Source organism: Oryctolagus cuniculus, chromosome 20 (assembly GCF_964237555.1).
Source record: "Oryctolagus cuniculus chromosome 20, mOryCun1.1, whole genome shotgun sequence".
NCBI classification, from domain to species: domain Eukaryota; kingdom Metazoa; phylum Chordata; class Mammalia; order Lagomorpha; family Leporidae; genus Oryctolagus; species Oryctolagus cuniculus.
In genome coordinates this window covers 11,268,860-11,277,106 of record NC_091451.1, presented here as the reverse complement: position 1 = coordinate 11,277,106, position 8,247 = coordinate 11,268,860, and the positions used below count along the sequence as shown (strand labels likewise).

The window sequence follows — 8,247 nt, the reverse complement described above, 5'->3', positions numbered from 1 at the left end:
TAACTGACAGCGCTGATAGCTGGCTCTCCGTGAGCTGTGCTAATGGAAGGAGAGCAAGGCAGAACAGTCGGGGGGGGGGGGGGGGGGATGGCAGCAGGAACAGGGGATGACTCCTAACTTGCACAGTTTCCCTCGGAAGTTAAAATGTTCTAAAATTACACTGTGGCGATGGCTGCCCAACTCTGTGATAGGATTACAAACCACTGAATTGTAAACTTTAAACGGATGAGCCTTATGGTATGTTAACGCCATCACCACAATAAAACTGTAAAAAGAGGAAGGATGAAAGGGAGGGAGGGAGGGAGGGAGGGAGGAAGGGAGGGATGAAAGAAAGGAGGAAGGGAGGGAGAGAGAGAGGAATGAAAGAAAGGAGGGAGGGAGAGAGAGAGGAATGAAAGAAAGGAGGGAGGGAGGGAGGGAGGAAGCAGTCAAGCTACTCTACTGAAAAGTCCACATGGAGAGGCCATGTGAGGAGGCCCTGGACCCAGAGCAGGAAGGAGAGAGGCCATCACCCCAGCCTCCAGATCAAGCCTCGGAGCAGCTCCAGGCCCAGCCGCCTGGTATGCAACCTTGTGACAGAACCCAAGCAAGATCAGCAGCACTGCCCCGCTGAGCTCGGCTGACACAGCAGCTGTGGAAGATAGTAAGGTGAGTGTTGTTTCAAGTCACTGCTATGGGTACTGCTATGAGTAGTTTGTTATACAGGGCTAAACAACCGAAATAGCCATTAGCGGGTGGAGGGAGCAACACAGCCTCCAAAAGTTTCAGGGAACGAAATGCGAGCAGTGAGATGGTACAAATATTAGAAGAAAACCTGGGTAAATGTCTCTATAGCCTGGGCAAAGGGAAATCTTGCTAATTATGTCTCAAAATAGAGATGCAATAAAATAAAACACTGATAAATGTAACTGCTTTTAAAAAATTAAGCTTTTGCAGGGTAGAATTTCCATGAATAAAATCAAAAGACATAGAACAGAATAAAAGAAAACATTTACAATTTACAATTTATTTACAATTTATATATCAAATAAAGGACCAAAATCTTCAACATATAAATATAAATAATTGTTAAAAATGAGGGAAGGGTGTTCACATGAGGCATAATAGGCTAAGTATCCACCTGCGGTGCCCGCATCCCATATGGTAGGGCGCAGGTTTGAGTCCCGGCTGCTCTTCTTCTGATCCAGCTCTCTGCTGTGGCCTGGGAAAGCAGTGGAAGATGGCCCAAGTCCTTGGGCCCCTGTACCCACGTGGGAGACCCGGAAGAAGCTTCTGGCTCCTGGCTTGAGATAGGCTCAGCTCCAGCTGTTGCAGTCATTTGGGGAGTGAGCAAGTGGATGGAAGAACTCTCTCTGTCTCTCCTTCTCTCTGTCTGTAATTCTACCTCTCAAATAAATAAATAAAAAATCTTTTTAAAAGTGAGGGAAAACACAAAAAGTTCTCCAGAAAAACTGGCAAGGACATGAATGGAAAGTTAACAGCAACAACAAATAAAAAACTGACAAACTCATGGTAAAAGAATTACAAATTAAAACTATACCAAGGTAGCAGGTCTCATCAGATTGGCAAAAATTCAAAACCCTGGCGATATACTCTGCTGGCAAAACTAAGAAGCAGGCACTCATACACTGCTGGAGGGAATGACGGATAGCCCAGCCCCTGCAGAGGGGAATTTGACAAAATCAAACAACATTGCAGATACATTCACCCTTGGCCTCAAAGTCCCACCTCTAGGAATTTACCATGAAAATACACCCTCAATCATTTTTTTTAAAAGATTTATTTTATTTATTTGAAAGAAAGAGTGACAGGGAGGGAAAGGCAGAGAGAAAAAGAACTTCTACCTGCTGGTTCACTCCCACATGGCCGCTGCGCCCCAATGCCAGCCCACACCTAGGATAATTTAAAATTATTTACACATAGGTTGCTTATATAACATTACTTACAATTACAAAAAAAACAGTCAATGACATCTTAAATACTCAAACAAAGAAGACTGGTTACATAAATGATAGATTTTGGTTGAAATACCACACACAGACACACACACACAGCCCTGAGGAAGATTCCCATGAATTTATTTCCAGAATGTTAAATGAAACATGAGGGGTGGGCACTTGGCACAGCAGTTAAGATGTGCAGTTAAGCCTGCATCCCATATCAGAGTGCCTGGGTTCAATTCCCACCTCTGCTTCTGAGTCCAGCTTCCTGCTCATGTGCACCCTGAGAGGCAGCAGGTGATGGCTCAAGTGCTTGGGTCGCTGCCACCTGCCTGGGAGACCCACACTGGGTTCAGAACTCTTGGATTGGCCTGGCCTATCTTCCGCCACTGGGGACACTTGGGGAGTGAACCAGCGATGGAAGATCTTTGTGTCTGTTTGCCTTTCAAATAAATAGGAAAATGCGAAGTGCAAAGAATTAAATATAATGTGCTTTTGAATAAAGGATAAAAGGGAACCAGAAAACATATATGTATCCACTTAATTCCGGAACAATCCACAGGAAGGCTACACCAGAAAACGATGAAATCAGTTACTGATAAGGGCTGGGGCTACGGTTGAAGGAGCAGAAAAGCAAGGAGACTTCTCTGCATGTGGCTTTTGTTCATTGTGCTTATTGGGAAGCATGTTGACGTCCTACATATTCAAAAAATAAAATTACAAAGCTGGGGTGGAGGGGAGATCTCTATATTAACGCAAACAAGAGCAAATACATTCAGACCTGTCTGTTCTTGTCTGTCAGTTGCAAATACGCCCTTGTCTATTTCACCTCGTGGTGCCAGAGCAAACCCTGCAGGCCATTCTGCTGTCTGTTGGCCTGTGCCAGCAAGAGGCAGGAGAGGGAAACCGCAGTGGGGAGGGAGAGAGACTTGCTCCTTCCTGTGGGCCCCTGGCCTCAGCTCCTGTGAGTCTCACCCCAGCAATGCTCTTGACCCTGCACAGTGACAGTGAAACACGGCTCACCAGTTTTCCCAAAGCATGCAAAACCAGGCCCCTCTCCAAGGTGTGGTTTCCAAAGCCAAGAGCTCCCTCCCCTGAACTCACAGAGACCAGCCTCAGACAAGTAGCGCCTTCTCCTGTGAAGTCCACAGCTCCCTCCTTTCACTGGCTCACCCTTGCCCACTTGCACCTCCGCCCTATGCAAGGCAGGTGTTTCCTGCGGTTCTCACCAGGAGAACGCAGAGCGCCCATTCTTCAAAGTGTGCTGCCTTCCCTGGGGAGGCTCCTCAAGGTTTTGCAGAAAATTCGTGAGGCCACAAATTTTTTCTGAATAATAATAAGGCATTACTTTGCTTGTTTACTGCATTGACACTTGCACTAAATGGTGCAAGAGTGATGGTGTGTAAAAGTGCTGGCCCTTTAGCACAAAGGCCGGACCAGTAATTCCTAGTTCTAGTAATTGTTGTATTTTGTATTTTTGACCACCATGCTCTTTCAGGAAAAAATAATCCAATGACACCTAATAAGATTTAGTCACTATTAAATTGTGCTCCTTATTTACATACCATTTCAATATTCTTATTAAATGGGAGTATTTCTGTTATATAGCAAAATATGAAGCTACTTCAAGAGGTTTGTGGGGAAAAATGGAATTAAAAAAATTATTTCAATGCAAAAAAAATGAAATCCATGCACATGAGGGGCCTTTAAAGTGGTCATGGAAAATGCACATTATGAAAAGCTATGCATGGTTCCAAAAAATTTTTCTAAAGATTTATTTATTTATCTGAAAGGTCAAAGGCAAAGTGATACAGACAGACACAGACCTTCCATCCACTTGTTCACAACACCCAGGTCTGGGCCAAGATGAAGCCAGGAGCCAGGGATCCCATCATGATCTCCAGCGTGGGTGGCAGGGGCCCAAGCACTTTGCTATCTTCCCTGCCTTCCCAGGTGCATTAGCAGAGAGCTGGATCAGAAGTGGAGCAGCTGGGACTCTAATAGGTGACACAGATTTTCCAAGCAGGGGCTTAATCCACTGTGCCACAACACTGTCCCCTGCCCACTACCAATGTTGGTATCAAAACAAATTATCTTTGAATTCTGTTTGTCCACAAAATCTCTGAGGCATCCTCCTACGATGGTTGTCTCGGGAACAGCATTTGTCCAGGTGTTTGAGTTGTTAGCTAGTCACTTTTCTCATTCAACATTTTTTTTTTTTAAGATCTATTTATTTGAAAGGCAGAGTTACAAAGAAAGACAGGAAGACACAGAGGGCCAGATCTTCCATTTGCTGGTTCACTCCCCCAAATAGCCACAGGGGCCAGGGCTGGACCAGGCTAAAGCCAAGAGCCAGGAACTTCACCCAGGTCTCCCACATGGGCATAGATGCCCAAGCATTTGGGCCATCTGCCACTGCTTTCCCAGGCACATTGGCAGGGAGCTGGATGGGGTAAGTGGAGAATATGGGACTCAAACTAGCACCTGTATGGGATGCCAATGTCGCAAGCCACTTTACCTGCTATACCACAATGCTCACCTCTAAACACCATTTTTTCACTCAAAGAACAACTGACAGATGAACAATGGCTATTCAGACTTGGGCATTTAGCAGGTTTTTTTTTTTTTAAGTGAACAAAGTGAGCCTATCACTCCAAAGACAACAACTGGTAGAGTTTGTTGCCAATGATAAAATTTGAGCAGTCAGGCTAAAATTAGAAACTTGGAAAGTGTACATCTGACTCTGAGCTTGACAATTCCCAATACTTAACAGTATTGATATTAACAAATGAAATTTTTGATAGTATATAATAGAATAGATCAACTGACATCTTCCAATAACCGATGCATGGGATTACAAAAGCACATATATGTAGAAGAGCCATCAAAATTACAAGGCAGGATTTAAAATTTTTTTTGAAATTCATTATCATTTATTTGAAAGGCACAGAGATAGAGATAGAAAAAGACAGAAATCGTCCACCTACTGGTTCAGTCTCCAAATGCCTGCAACAACCAGACCTCTGCCAGGCTGAAGCCAGGAGCCTGGAACTCAGTTTGGTTTTTGCATCCAGGCAGCAGGGATTCAAGTACTTGAGTTATCACCTACTACCTCCCAGAGTGTTTATCAGCAGGAAGCAGGGCCAGGACTCGGACCCAGGCACTCTGATACAGGACATGGGTAGCCCAAGCACCTGCTTAACGGCTGTGCCAAACACCAACTCCCAGGAGACTTTAATGTCACAACTTGGAAGAAAAGAAGTTTTTATATATAGTTTCAGATTCTACATTGCAGCCAATCTTTAAGAGACCAGCACTTGCAGAGTTTTTGCATGACATCAAAAAGGATAATCACAATTGTCTAAAAAGTCTATTCACAATATTGCTCCATTTTCTAACTATATGTTTGTGAAAGGCTGCATTTTCTTCATATCCTTCAACCAAAACATCCTATCACAATAAGTTGAATGCAGAAACAAGTATCTAGCTACTTTCCATTAAGTCAGGCATTACAGAGATTTGCAAAAATGCTGAAGAATGCTACACTTTTCACTAAATTTTTTATATAGCTGTTTGTCACCAAAATGTTTTTTATATTCACATGCAATGATTTGATGTTATTTTTAAAGGAATGTGAAGAATAAATATTGTAAAACATTCTCAGTTTGGGGGCAGATGTTTAGTGTAGCAGTTGTCAATTGGGGTGCCCATATCCCACATCTGAGTGTCTGGTCTGATCCCCGGCTCCGGCTCCTGACTCACTTCCCACCAGTGCTGACCGTGGGAGGCAACAGTGATGGCTCAGATAATTGGTTCCTGCCACCCACATGGCAGAGCCCGACTGACTTCCCAGCTTCCAGATTCAGCCTCACCTGGGGCAGCCATCTGGGGAGCTAACCAGTGGATAACAGTTCCCTCCTTCTTCCCCACCCCCTCTGGCTCTCAAATAAATATGTAAAACAATGTTTGAAGTACTCAGTTTTACTTTCTAGTATTAATGATGAATACCTAATCTATGTAACAGTCCTCACGGGAGCTCAATGAATTTGCCGAAGTGTTAGCGACTTCCAAAACCAACATTGCTGCCTTAGAGCCCCCATAACCTCTCTAATTCCTAATCAATAACTTCAATCCTGGTTAACAAATATTTATGTAAATTCTGTTAAAATAACTTGTGTGGGTTTTGTCCCACTGAATGCTGACAGATATACAGATGTACTTTGAATGGGTAACATAAACACACACAGCGTGAGAGACAGCAGTGGATCATCCAAGTCATTTGTGAACACAATATTTTGATATCAGACCTTCCATCTGGTGAGTGGGGGCGGGGAGGGGAATTGCACAAAAATCTTGAACTTTTCTCAGTAAATTTTTTATAATAGTATGGATGTAGAAATTCTTTAACTACTGGGAAAAGAGTACATATGTTCATGTGGTTAGGAGCTGAGGTTCTGATGGCCAGGGTTGTCTTGGCCACAGAAAATGGCATAAGTACTTGGACCATCAAATGTGAGACTCAGACCCGCAAGGGAGACCAGGAGAGGCACCTGGCTCCTGGCCTCAGATCAGCGCGGTGTGCCGGCCGCATCGGTCATTGGGGGGTGAACAAACGGAAAAGGAAGACCTTTCTCTCTCTCTCTCACTGTCCACTCTGCCTGTCAAAAAAAAAAAAAAAAAAAAGGAGTTCCTGGCTTCGGCCTGGCCCAGCCTCCCTTGTTGTAGCCATCTGGACAGTGAACCAGCAGATGTCTTTCCTTCTCTCTCTCCGTAACTCTGCCTTCCAAATAAATAAATAAATACATCTTTTTTTTTTTTTAATTCCACTTGGTTCCATTTTTATGGTTTCACATGCTCTTCATTATGTTTATGTTTTCCTTTAAATCCTTAAGCAGGGGCCAGCGCTGTGGTACAGGAGGCTAAACCTCTGCCTGAGGTGCCAACATCCCAAATGGCCACCAGTTTGAGTCCCGATTGCTCCACTTCCGATCCAGCTCTCTGCTGTGGCCTGGGAAAGCAGTAGAAGATGGCCCAGGTCCTTGGGTCCCTGCACCCACGTGGGAGACCCAGAAGAAGCTCCTGGCTCCTGGCTTCGGATCGGCGCAGCTCCAGCCACTGCAGCCATTTGGGGAGTGCACCAGAGAATGGAAGACCTCTCTGTCTCTGCCTCTGTCTGTCTGTAACCCTACCTCTCAAATAAAAAATCCTTGAGCATATTTTTAATAGCTGTTTTAAGGTCCTTGCCTGCTAATTATGTCACTTCTCTCATTTCTTAACTTTTGTTCTGCTTTTTTGCATATCATAAAACTTTGTACAATGTTTGCCTAAACATTATAAATGTTACACTGTTTGGAAGTCTGATTTTTTTTCTTCCTTCTAAGAGTGCTGGATTTGGTTTTGGTGAGTAGTTTACGTTTTTTATGGATTACTGCCGTCCTTTTAAGGCTTGCTTCCAAGCTTCCTTAAGCCCTGTCTAGAGGAACCTTTACCCTACAGCTAGTTAAGTCTCACGCCTAAGGCCTGGTTTTTCTGAGGCCTCAACGGTGTCCCAGGTGCTCAGCAAGGTCTCTTTATTGTAGCTGATTAGAGCCTGCAAATCTTCCAAATATGCGTGTTTCCAAACACGTCCACTTAGTCCGTCCCAGGTGCTGGTTCTCGCACTACGGAATCACATGCGGACTAGTGCGGCCTCACTTCTGCAACCTCCCCAGTGCAACCCGGCATTCAGACACTTAAAAGCACTCCGAGAAAGCCTGCTGGGTCTTGGCCTATGTGGCCCCTTCCCCAGCCAGCTCAGCCTCCCTGGTCCCTGTCTCCTTTACTCAGCAAGATGGTGGGATCCACTGGGCTTCCCTCCCCGGGCTGGGGTCTGGGCAGAGAGCTGCCTCCCTTCCCCCCGTGAGTGTGTGAGAACTACTGCTCCACACACCCTGTCGCCTTCTCCAGATGTTTGCCGTGGGGGGGGGGGGGGGGGGGACCGTCCTGTACCTGCCTGCAGGTTTTTTGATCAAACGCACCAACACACACACTGCATCTAACCCTCCTTCTCCATGTGCCCATCAATGAAAATGAAGGCTGAAAACCAAAGGCCCTGGATTTCAGCCACCAGTACATCCTGCTGGGCTGTGAGCCCCCTCCATCACGGTCTCCTAACACCCACAGCTGAGGATGTCAGGGGGCAAACCCACCGCAGGGCAGAAGGGTGTATTTCACACGGCTCCAAAATATCCGAAGGTACCATCCTGTTCTATTTTTAACCAAAAGCCCTGTTTTCATAGGTCAGTATCAGCACGGGGGGGGGGGGGGG

General features: G+C 45.2%; 1 long non-coding RNA gene across 1 annotated transcript; it reads left to right on the top strand.

Annotated features, from left to right (window-relative positions):
- The first annotated feature begins 428 nt into the window (after positions 1-428).
- Positions 429-7,295, top strand: LOC138847288 (uncharacterized). Its single transcript, XR_011385052.1, has 2 exons — positions 429-648; positions 6,836-7,295. It is a non-coding gene; the product is annotated as an uncharacterized lncRNA (long non-coding RNA).
- The last annotated feature ends 952 nt before the right edge of the window (positions 7,296-8,247 follow it).